We start from the raw sequence: 5000 nt of genomic DNA on the forward strand, positions 1-5000 counted from the left end.
ACTAATCGCGGCCTTTACTGCTACAGGGTCATGCCATTCGGCCTCAAGAATGCGGGCGCAACCTACCAACGACTGGTGAACAAAATCTTCAAAGAGCAGATCGGCTGAAACATGGAGGTTTACGTGGACGATATGCTTGTAAAAAGCAGGTCTTCCAGAAATCATGTCGCCGACCTCGAGGAAACCTTTGACGCTCTTCGAAAGTATAGAATGAAGCTGAACCCAACCAAATGTGCTTTTGGGGTGACCTCAGGAAAGTTCCTGGGCTTCATGGTATCGGGGCGCGGGATTGAGGCCAATCCAGAGAAAATTCACGCCATCCAAGAGATGACCGCCCCAAGGTCGATCAAGGAGGTTCAGTGCCTCACAGGAAGGATAGCGGCTCTTAATCGCTTTGTCGCGAGGTCGGCCGAACGATATTTGCCCTTCTGTCAAACCCTCAAGCAGCCGAAGAACTTCTGTTGGACCTCTGAATGCCAACAGGCATTCGAAGAATTAAAAGGCTACCTTAGCTCACCCCCGCTGCTGGCGAAGCCCGAACCTGGGGAGGAACTATTTTTGTACCTGGCAGTCTCTCCCACGGCCCTCGCAGCTGTCCTTGTCAAAGAAGAAATGAAAGTCCAGCGACCGGTCTACTACATTAGCCGCGCGTTGAGGGACGCCGAGATCAGGTATACTAAATTAGAAAAACTGACCTACGCCTTGTTGGTTGCAGCTCGAAGACTCCGACCTTACTTTCAAGGGCACACGGTGACGCTACTCACCGATCAACCGATCAAGGCGGTCTTGCACCGAGTTGATACCTCCGGAAGGATGGCAAAATGGGCGATCGAGCTCATGGAATTCGATATCAACTACAGACCTAGACCGTCAGTAAAGGCCCAAATATTGACAGATTTCATTGTAGAGTGCACCATCCCAGAGGAGGCCGAACCTGAGCAAAGCAAAGTTGACAGCCTGAAGTCTCAACCGAACTCCCCCAACGAAGAAGCCAGTCCCTCCGATTGCTTTTGGACCCTCTATGTGGACGGATCTTCCAACATGACAGGTGCGGGTGCAGGCCTGATCTTGGTCAGCCCGGAGGGAGTCGTCACGGAGTACGCTCTGCGTTTCGAGTTCTCCGCAACAAACAATGGAGCAGAATATGAGGCTCTGATTGCAGGATTAAGGATCGCCAAAGAGCTGGGAATAGGTCAACTCCGGGTGCACAGCGATTCCCAACTTGTGGTGGGACAAGTCAGCGGGAGTTATGAAGCGCGGGAAGACAGTATGGCCAGGTACCTTGAGAAAGTGAAGGAGCTTACCCCCGCCTTTAGCAGTTTCGACATCAGGCAGATTCCAAGGTCGGAGAATACCAGAGCCGATCTTCTCTCCAAGCTGGCGACATCAGCTCTGGCCGAATTGCCCAAAGGCATCCTCTTTGAAGTTCTAAAACATCCGAGTACAGAAGAACCACGGCCCGTAATGGAGATCGACCACGAGCACAGCTAGGTCGACCCGCTGATGACCTATCTTATAGATGGAGTTCTTCCCCGGGATGCGAAGGAGGCTCGGAAGCTCAGAAATCAAGCCTCCCGGTACATCCTTTATGAGGGCAAATTGTACAAAAGATCATACTCCTTGCCCCTCTTAAGGTGCCTCCGGCCCTCGGAAGCTGACTACGCTTTATGGGAAGTACACGAGGGAGCTTGCGGAAACCATTTGGGTGCCAGATCTTTATCCCACAAGCTACTCCGCCAAGGGTACTACTGGCCAACAATGCATCATGATTCGATTGAATATGTCAAAAAGTGTGATCGATGCCAGAGATACGCCAACATCCAGAGACAGCCCGCTACCGAGCTCACACCCTTGAGTGCCCCATGGCCTTTTGCACAATGGGGGATGGATATTCTTGGCCCCTTTCCCATGACGTCTGGGCAAAGGAAGTTCCTCCTTGTAGCGATCGACTACTTCACCAAATGGGTTGAAGCCGAGCCACTAGCAAAAATCACAGAAGTGAAAGTGCAGGATTTCGTCTGGAAATCGATCGTTTGTAGGTTCGGTTTGCCTAGAACCCTAATCACTGATAATGGACGGCAATTCGTGGGAGCCAGATTCGCCGAATTCTGTGAAGATCTAAACATCTCCCACAACTTCACATCGGTAGCCCATCCTCAGGCGAACGACGAAGCTGAGGTAACTAACAGAACCCTTTTGCAGGGGATTAAGACAAGGCTTGAAAAAGCAAAAGAAACTTGGACGGACGAGCTTTATCATGTGCTATGGGCGTATCGAACCACCCAGAGGTTACCTACGGGGGAGACTCCCTTTGCTTTAGCCTTTGGTACGGAAGCCGTCATCCCGATCGAGCTTAAACTCCCGTCGGCACGAGTCGTGACATTCGACAAACACCAAAATTCACAAAGTCTCAGAGCCAACCTCGACCTGCTGGAAGAAAGACGGGAGATCGCTCAGGTTCGGATGGCAGCCTACAGACAGAAAGTTGCTCGATATTACAACGCCCGAGTCAAGAACAAAGCATTTAAAGCAGGAGATCTAGTACTCCGACGAGCTGCTGTCTCGCAACCTCAGGGCCAGGGGAAACTTGTCCCAAACTGGGAGGGACCTTATGAGGTCAAAAAAGTAGTCTGGCTCGGAACTTATTATCTTAAGGAGATCGGAGGAGCCGACCTCCCGCGACCGTGGAGCTCAGAAAACTTACGGATGTACTACCAGTAACTTCGTTTTAATCAAAAAACGTATGCCCATATGTCTTGGGACAATTCAAGTAAACTGTATCAAAAACAAAAAGGCAACCTCATAAAGTCGAAGGCCCGGTTCTTTTAGACCGGATGGGGGGAGAGGCCTTACAATGCCCATATGTGCCCCCACAGCCCTGTTAGGGACAGGAGGAGAACCTCGCCCTAACTTGAGCAAAGTCGAAGGCCCGGTTCTTTTAGACCGGATGGGGGGAGAGGCCTTACAACGCCCATATGTGCCCCCACAGCCCTGTTAGGGACAGGAGGAGAACCTCGCCCTAACTTGAGCAAAGTCGAAGGCCCGGTTCTTTTAGACCGGATGGGGGGAGAGGCCCTACAACGCCCATATGCGCCTCCACAGTCCTGTTAGGGACAGGAGGAGAACCTCGCCCTAACTCGAGCAAAGTCGAAGGTCCGGTTCTTTTAGACTGGATGGGGGGAGAGGCCTTACAACGCCCATATGCGCCCCCACAGCCATGTCAAGAACAGGAGGAGAACCTCGTCCTGACACGAGCAAAGTCAAAAGCCCGATTCTTTTAGACCGGATGGGGGAAGAGGCCTTATAGCGCTCTAACGCGCCCTCGCAGCCCAGCCAGGAACAGAAGGAGAACCTCGCCCTGGCTCAAATAAAAGGGGAGGCCCGGACTCCTACGGGAGCCGGGTTCCGTCCACAACACCCAAGAAAACTTCACCCGAACTCCGACGGGAGCCGAGCTTCATTCTCAACAACTCTGACTGCAAGACAGACTGCGTCCGGACTCCTACGGGAGCCGGACTCCATCAATAATTTCGGCAGCAAGCAGACTCCGCCCGGACTCCCACGGGAGCCGGGCTCTATCCTCAACGACAACTGCTGGTAAGCCTTGTCCGGACTCCTACGGGATCCGGACTTCGCCTTTAATCTTGATTGCAGGAAGACTTCACCCTGACTCCTACGAGAGCCGGGCTTCGCCCACAACTCCAACTTCAAGAGGGATTCTCCATTCGGGCTCCCACGGGAGCCGAACCTAGCCTCGACTTCAACGGAGAAAAACTCCAAGCAAAAAAGGAAGGCAATGGATCGCAACAGCGATGATCGGAAAGCAAACAGCGCACGAGGGCAACGGGAGCTCGGATCCCCGAATTCAAGCCCCAAGAAGGACCCCGGGCCCAAATGGCCCCGAGCGAACCTGCAGCCATTAACGGAATAACAACTGGGTATCTTTGAACAGCGTAAAAGTCAAAAAGGAGCTCGGCAAATAACAACCCTACGCGAATAAAAGAGGTCATCGATGACCTTGGGACGACGTGAAAAAGAAAAGAAGAAAGAAGGAAGAAAGAGGAAAGGAAAATGAAGAAGTTCGACAGACAACTATTCAATGCAAGATGCAGACAAGGTAACCAAATCTTCTTTTCATTTAACAAGATATACGTTACAGGACCCGGTGGGTCAAGAAAAAGATATACATCATCGCAAGCCTCGCGGGCACGGCTTGGAAGGAGTATATCAAAGGCCGCTCCGAGCTGCAAACTCCTCTTCTCATCTCTGTCCTTCTCAACCGTGTTCTCCAGTGCGTGTAACGGACCTATCAGCTCTCGCCCCACCTCGCTTCGCTCCATCTCCGAATTCCCGACCCTAGGGGGAAAAGGGTGGGATAGATTTCCGGGGGCGGTAAGGGCAACGGCGGCAGTGACGAAGACCTGTTTCAAGAAGAATCGGAGTCACCTTGGATGCAGCGGTGATGCCAGAGATACGCTCCATCTCCAAATATTCCACGACAGCTGCCACCCAAAATGCTCCGGCAAGGTCGGCATGCGCTACTTCCACCGTCCCCGCAACAAGTTCCACTGCCCCACCGTCAACGCCGACCGCTTCTGGTCCCTCAGCCCCGACGGTATCAAGGATCCCGCCATAGCTTGCGACGACAGCTCTGCCCTCTTGACCGGTATCACCCCGCCTTGCTGCTCCGAAATTCTCGGGCAGAATAACTTCACCGGCTGCCCCCGTTATTAAACCCCTGTTGTTGAAGGAATTCTTCCTTGAGCCCCCTTTAAAGCGACGGAGATTCTCACCGGCCGCCGTTCTCCTCCTCTCCTTCCTCCAAGCCCTAAACATCCCTTCAAGAATGGCTTCCGGGGTAGAGGACATGGCGTGAAAACCCTCGGAGAAGAATTGGAGAGCTGAAGAAGGCAAGGACTGGTGCGAGGGGAGTAGCTGAGTAGCTAAGCTCTCGGGCAAAAGAAAGGCACCATCTTATCGGCAGAATGAAGCCACGAAGG

Source organism: Elaeis guineensis, chromosome 5, assembly GCF_000442705.2.
Source record: "Elaeis guineensis isolate ETL-2024a chromosome 5, EG11, whole genome shotgun sequence".
Classification (NCBI taxonomy): Eukaryota; Viridiplantae; Streptophyta; class Magnoliopsida; order Arecales; family Arecaceae; genus Elaeis; species Elaeis guineensis.